This window comes from Belonocnema kinseyi, chromosome 6 (genome assembly GCF_010883055.1).
Source record: "Belonocnema kinseyi isolate 2016_QV_RU_SX_M_011 chromosome 6, B_treatae_v1, whole genome shotgun sequence".
Classification (NCBI taxonomy): Eukaryota; Metazoa; Arthropoda; class Insecta; order Hymenoptera; family Cynipidae; genus Belonocnema; species Belonocnema kinseyi.
The window spans coordinates 90,623,256-90,630,960 of record NC_046662.1 but is presented as its reverse complement, the minus strand read 5'-3'; the positions used below and the strand labels follow the sequence as shown (position 1 = coordinate 90,630,960).

At 30.3% G+C, this 7,705-nt stretch overlaps 1 protein-coding gene across 3 annotated transcripts in view; it reads left to right on the top strand.

Moving 5' to 3' along the window:
• The window catches only part of LOC117174303 (transcription factor Sp8), a 57,748-nt gene extending 50,408 nt beyond the window's left edge, over positions 1 to 7,340 (top strand). For all 3 annotated transcript variants that reach the window (XM_033363283.1, XM_033363284.1, XM_033363285.1), the window contains one exon: positions 6,529 to 7,340. The gene's annotated coding sequence lies outside the window, so the exon portion shown is untranslated. The remainder of the gene's footprint in view (positions 1 to 6,528) is intronic.
• The last annotated feature ends 365 nt before the right edge of the window (positions 7,341 to 7,705 follow it).

The following is a 7,705-nucleotide window of genomic DNA, read 5'->3' as shown; positions in this document are numbered from 1 at the left end:
GTTTTTCCACAAAAAGGGTAATTAATCAAAGAAAAGATAACTCAAGTTTTTTAAAACTTGTATTTTGTTAGTACTGCGTCTCGAGCATCGAAAATGAATTTTGTGTGTCAATTATTTAAGAAGGTATTGAAAAAATCATCAAAATACTAAATAGATGAATTTCAATCAAATATCCATGACGTATCAAGAAATTTTGTTCTTTTTCCCCTGCATTCTATCAGACTGAACGTCAACTTATTCATAAACATTCAAGTTAGAATTGATTATTAAAGAAATATAGAAAATAATGTAAGGAATTATATAATTATCATGTTCATAATTTGGTAAGAAGGTAGAATATACCATTTTTTTACGACTTTTTTATTCTAAACTCAGACTTTGACTTTCAAAAGGAGAAAAATTAATTTTTTTGAGTTCTTTATTTCTTGGATTCTTTTGCCCTCTTGAGAGATCATAAACATTCTACTTACAACTGAAATATTTGTAATGTTTTCCCGATATCTTCTTAAAAACTTTTAAAAGGCTTTTTATTTTTGAATTATTGGGCGCAGAACTTTGTCATTTTTCATGTTTTTTGTAGAAAAAACTTACTTTATTGATTATCAAACATAGAATTTATATTGTATATTATGCAAAGGACCCCGCACCAAATGTACAGTAAAATGGCCACCGGTGAAAAATTCTAAAAAATTTTTTTTTTGTATTTTCGAACCTGAAAAGCAATAATTCGAAGAAAAAAAGGAAGAAAAATGGACAGTTTTTTTACAAACAATTGTCATTTTCAATTTTTACATGTATTTTAATAGGAAAATGCTGATTTTCGTGAAAAGTTTTTTTTTCTCCTAAACTAATAGTTGGATTTGGTTCAAACTTGCACATTTTTACTATCATTCCTACCAAAAGAAATGTTCATATCCAAGATCTAGAAAGATAAACGGTTTATGGGGTATACACCATGATATAAGGGTGTTTTCATACGTAGTGACTTTAGTTACTAAGAAATGATAATTTCCATACTTCGGTGTTTGAGGTATGAAAACACCCTTATATCATAGGGTATACCCCATAAATACATGTAAAAATTGAAACTGAAAATTTTTTGTAAAAAAACTCTCCGTTTTTCTTCCTTTTTTCCTTCGAATTATTGCTTTGCAGGTTCAAAAATACAAAAAAAATTTTTTTTAGAATTTTTCACCGGTGGCCATTTTACTGTACATTTGGTGCGGGGTATTTTATATAAAAATATATATATCTTGAATGCGTTACGTAGAAAACCTCTGCATGCCACCCCCCCCCCCCCCCCCCCCCCCCCCCCCCCCCCACACACTTCGAAAAGGCATTACGTATTTTTTCAACGGCCCCTAAAAACAATTAATAAAGATCAAATCAGCCTTATGCACTGAACAACTAATAATATCGATTCTTTGTAATAATTGTATTCCTTTACCAAAGTTGGTGATTGTTGTTCAAATTTTGTGTTAAAAAATATTGTAAGATACAGGCCCGTAGCCAGACTAATATGTCAGAGGGGGCAAACATAATCTTAAAAGGGGCAACGTTTTTTTTTCGCTGTGTAGTATTATTAAGAGCAACTAAATTTCAAAAAATATTAGAGAAAACAGAATTTATCAAGATGCAACTATTATAAAACGAACGTGAATGAAGTTTTATCTTTTGATTTTCTTACTTACAAATCAGCACAAAAATACACACTCTGCTTTAATACAATTATAACTTACATTCAAATCAGCAATACTATCCCAGGGGGGGGGGGGCAAACGATGAACCCAGGGGGAGCATTACCCCCTTGCCCCCTGGTTACGGGCCTGGTAAGATAAGCAGTGGGTACTGGGATGTAATTTAGCAGATTTTTCTGTCAAATTAAATTTTTTAATTTCAGTAAAACAATGTACTTTTTCTCCTTTTGCAATATAAATATTATTTTCAAATAAGAAATTTTAATAATTAATTTCAAGGGCAAGTTATGAATGCCTTCTTAATTTCTCCATGGATCTTCGCACTCGTTCATTCAATCAATCTGATTTAAAATCTTTCAAGATGCATACAATTTAACTTTAAAATTGAAGCTTTTTTCTGTGATTTAAAATTTCTTTTACTTTTACTGAACACATTTACGGTCAAATAAAGTTATTTTAGTATAGCAAAATAAAATAAATTGTTTACAGAGATGAGAATTCAAGTATTTCATTATTTGTAATTGCAATTTATTAACTAATGTTCTAAATCTAAACAAAAGAGCGGTTTGGGACATAAATTTTAAAGAGAAAGATGGAGTTTTGGAGTTGTGAATAAATATTCTGTAAAATTGGTAAGAGTTTCGATTAAGACAGTTTTAAGCAATATATGTGTTTGTGTGTGTGTGTGTGTGTGTGTGTGTGTGGGTGTGTGGGAGTGTGGAGATAATTACGATCATCGGCGGGAAAGACAGACAAAGTAAAATCATTCTCTCGATAATGGATCGTAATATAGATTTAAACTAGAAACCGCAAAGTCATCTTGGGTCTCTTTTTAGGTTCGTGGGTCGCAAGATAATCAAGCTCTTAGGATTATTAGCGGGCATGACTTGGCTCGTCTCTTTTATAGAAAGCCTCCCTCCATAAAGAAAGACTCCCGTTTGTCTCCAAAGTAATTAGTATCTCGATTCAATTAACCTCATTAAGGCATCGTCGAGATCATCAGCCTACTATTACTGATGACATTTACCCTTGCAATTATACCTACTCTATCACAACTTTTTTCTCTAGAGCCTTTTTTATCATTCTTTCAATTTAAAATTTGTTATCAAAATTTGGTAGAAAATGTCAATTCAAGATCTAAAAACGAATAATTTTTTTGTAACTGTATTTATTTTAAATCTTTTTCTGTTTGATAAAAAAAGTAACAAAGTTATATTATAAATGGAACAAAAACTTTCATGTTAAAAGTATAGAAAGAATAAAGCATGAAAATTCCAGAGGTGGTAGTCACGGGCGCGCAATAAACAATTTTCAACCCCACATAGCAGCGTAAACCGGATCAATATGGGAGAGATTACGAAATAAGATCGTTATGCAAAGCAGACTGGTTTCGGAGTTTCAGGGGCGGGGGTCGCGCCGTAGCAATTCGCGGGAGGTGCGGTTAATTTCGAACTGCTCACTAGGTGGGGTGACTTTTCGGTGATTTAGCCAAGGAGGGTGAACGTTTGTTATTCAATTTGCAACCCCAGAAGTCGGACTGCCAACGACTCTTCGTATTTCGTTGCCTGTATAGATGAACCAATTTCTTTAACAAAAACATTATTGTGACCGTCCGCGAAGAAAGGAACATAATGCGCGATAGCTTTCATTTTTCAGGAAGTGTAAAAAAATAAAAATCGATTTTTGCGAGTCAGATCCCCTCTTTTCTGGATGTTCACATATTATTTACAGCTTATCAGTGAGATTTTTTTGTCTTATAATTTATTTAGACAATATTATTTTTTAGTAATAATAAACAAGCTTAGTATTAATCCATACCTTCTACAAATAATTTTTTTACAAATATATTACAAATCAATTTTTTCTAATTAAATAGTTAAATTTACTGGGCACCATTTCTTCACTTCTTACTTATTATCATTATTATCATAAGAGTTTCATTTCAAAATTCAAATTGCTAATTACCAAAATTTTTAGAATTCTCTCAAATTAAGAACCATCTCATCATATAATTCTACAAATTGAAACATTATAGTTTAGATTTAATTACAGATACGAATTTCAGTTAGAAAAAAAGATTTTTTTTAATAATCTCATATTGTTTGTAATCAATGTCTTCTTTTTCCTTGACAATTTTACGAAAATAATATTTATTTCCGATATTAGGAAATTATGTAAATTTTAATAAATGCTAATTTGTTTCTTCAACTGACTGAATAAAGAATGGGTTGTAGGATGAGAAGACATAAAATGCAGATAGGAGATATTTTTAGGGCCCCTGAATATAAATCATTGCCAGAGATCATTATGTCATTTGTTGCCACCCTACAATACAAGCAGAGTGATCATTAAATTCTTTAAAGTTCTGTCTACGGCACATTGCATCATAAATTCCAAAAAATGTTTTCTCGCAATATTAGATTCCTATAACTTTAATTTAATAATTATTTTAATTATTCCCTGATTGAATTATGGCTGACTAAATTAATTATTTGGAAAAGAACGTCAGTGAATTAATATATTCCTTTTCACTCAGTAATAAATCTTTGTCTCTATCAAACTCTAAACTTAAACCTGTTAAAAGTGTCTGATTTGAAATGAATTTTGACTGGAAAAAAATATGACTGATAACTTCAGTCGAATTTTCTCATTGATAAATTTATAGCCATCTGGAATGATAACTTGCGAAGTTCAACTTATTGATTTTAAATAATGCTACCGAAAATTTTTGGGGCTTGAATCAATTAATTTAATTGAAAGGTATGAGGAGTCTAACATGTTTAAACAGCCAAAGAATGAAAGTAAACCATTTAGTATCTAAGTTTATTATCGTCAAAGTATTATTTTTATTTTCACTTTACATGAAAGGAATGGTTTCTCAGAAGAATCAGTGACTTTTGAGTACTGCTAATAAGTAATTTTGTATGAATAATCAATTAAATTAGCATTATTGTTCATTTGCAAAATGATGATTTTGTCAGTATGAGTGATTAACTGTTGAGTCAAAACATGCCATTTTTAAATAAATCAGTCAATTTCTGATTGATTGAAATTTAGAGGAAAGTAAAATTTAAATTGTGAAAATTAAAAAGAAATACCTGAAAATGATTAAATATCTTTAATTAAATTGATATAGTACCTTAAAATTTATTTTAAAATCTTTTTTTAATGTAAGAAAGAAAGCCTGAGCTTGGTGAGGGATTTTCAATGATTCGAAACTATAAGAGATTTAACAAACTATTAGGCCACGACTTCAAAATGTTGCCTCTAATGCAAAAATAAATGATAAAAACTATCGTTTTTGTTGCACTAAAAATTTGTATTTCTTTCCCCAGGCGAATTAATATATATATCTTAAAAATATGTTTCCTAGGCTATAGATGGAATCAACTTCATGTACTCTCTGGAAATTTTCTAATTATTATTCTAAGTATTCTAATTATTTATAAATATTATTCTAATTAGCATAAGTATTTATAAGTATTATTGACATAACATTTATTACAGAAAATTCAAGTACAATTTCCTGAAACTGGAATTTGTTGAAAACAAATCAATGGTAATGATTTGCTAGTATATTATTTATTTTACAATTCTTCCTTATTATATCTATGTGACATTGTTTGAAGATTCTTTCCAAATAATATTTAATTTTTGAAGATAGGGCAAGAGCATCAATTCTTGGCACCGTTCTTTAATTTCTTAGTTAATACATTTTTTAACAGCTTTTTCTTTAATTAATTTAATTCTGCTATCATTATTGCGTATAATGCACGGTAAATTATCGAGTGCAATCATATATTTATTCAAAATTAAATAAATGTTCTTTGGTTTTCGGCATGCCAATAATTGGGGCAAGGTGGCAAGAATTGGTACTCTTACCCTATTCTCTAAAATGTAAAAATGAAATCAAATTTTAAGTATCGTTGAAAGCCTAAATTCTGTTGCAAAACTTCTTAAATGTTGACAACTTTACTACCTCATTTAACTATCAGGACACTTATTTTTCAGATCGCCTATGGCTGTATGATGAACAAAGAACATAGATAACATTTTTTCTGAAATTAAAAATTTTTTCTCCTCTAGGAGATGAAACAGAATTTGGAGTTAAACTATTGAAATAGTAAAAAAATATCTGTCAATATAAATATGTTTACTATTTCGAGAGTATCTCCATCTTCTTATAAATCTGTCAAAATTCCTTCAATTTGAATATGGGAGAGTGGCTATCATTCGGTCAGTTTAATTTTAAAATATTATTATGCCTACATTTTACGTAATCCATTACGTTAAAAGACGTTAATCAGGAAATTATAAGCTTAACTAAAATGTGATAAAACGGATTCAGAATAAACGCCTATATTAAAATGTTATGAAATTACGAATTTAGTAAATAGTTTACGTTCTATTACCGATAAAAACGAGAATGTAATGCTACTAGGCTTTTCAAGTATTTCGACCTATGGAAAGTTATACGTGGTTTCTATAAAATGGGTCTTAACTTTACTTAGCAAATACAATCTAACTGTTATCATTATTATTAAATACTTGTTACCCGGAAATTGCTCGGTCGACCCAGTTTCTTACAAAGTGTCGACCAAATGCCGCTTGTAAGCAAAATATTCATATTGACTGGTTATTTAAGTGATTGAAAAACCCTACGGTCTACATCACTCTCTCCTACATACCACCTTATTTTTGAGTCAAATGCAAATACTTTAAAGTAGATGTCCTGATAATATTTACTGGTGTATGTAAAAAATTTATCATATCTAACTCTGTTAAAAAAAATTTTTTCTAGGTCTTTGAGCATCTAAAACTTTTTTCCCAGGTTTAGACACACGTTAACAGCTTCGAAGCAGTTCAATGGAAGACGAGCGTGGGTGGCATTTTGGTTTACATCATCAAGAAGGCCAAAGAGGAAAAGGACATGACGAGCGATACATATGTTGACACTTTGGGACTGGTTAGTAACCAGAAGACACCGGGGTGTCAGATTTACCAAAGGTGAACCGCTCGAAGGAAGTAACGCGCCCAAATGCTACTTAGAAACATGCATAGGTTTGCCTAGTAAAACTGAGGCTGTGCGATATTTCTATAAGTATTTTGAATTCTATTTTATATTTTAATTACTCTACTACCAAATAAAAAAATAGCATTCCAATTATAGCATTATCAAATAAACGACTCATCATCAATTGTATCCACATCAAGCTTTGGTTATATTGATGCTAAAATGTCGCTGAAAGTGCTACAAATAAATAAATAAAAATGCTATTGTTTGATATTCCCTAAGGTTTCAGAGAGCGTTGCCATTCTTGTAAAGAATTTCTAAACTCTGCTCTGGGTTGTTTAATATTCCACGTCAGGAGATTCTCTTTCGTAAAACAGATTTTTGGTTTGCTCTTGGGTACAAGAATTCAGGAATTTAAGAGTTTCGTAATGATTGTTTAAATTCAGGAAAATGCATATATTTATTTTTGATGTTAGAGTTTTCACTTGATTTTTAGAATTGTATTGAACCATTTGCAGCAATGATATTGTGACTGAAGAATTTGTCGTAAAAAGAGCACTCGTGTATGTAATTTTATTGTGAAGCCTTTCGACTCTGTAGTCATGGTTAAATAAAGAAGATCGAACTCACCCTTGTTTCTCGTTAATTTATTTCCTCTTCATTATTTATTTTTAGTGCTAGTTTATATAGAACGTTGCAGTTTTTCACCTTCTTTAATAAGAAAATGAGGAAAGAGTTTTTATACGATTCCTTGAACACACCTAGGTAATCTAACTTAACGACTTAACGGTATATTGAGCAGATAAAGATAATTAAAAAGGACATTAAATTGACTTCAGCGACATTTTTCCATTTCAATTCCAATATTTGCGACTCAAAAGATTCAATTACGGTAATTGGTTACGGTGAAGCAATCAAGTTAATTTCAATATTTTTTCTCGATTCATATCAGAAGTTCCAGTCGTTGATGTACGTGATATATTATTAGTTGAAT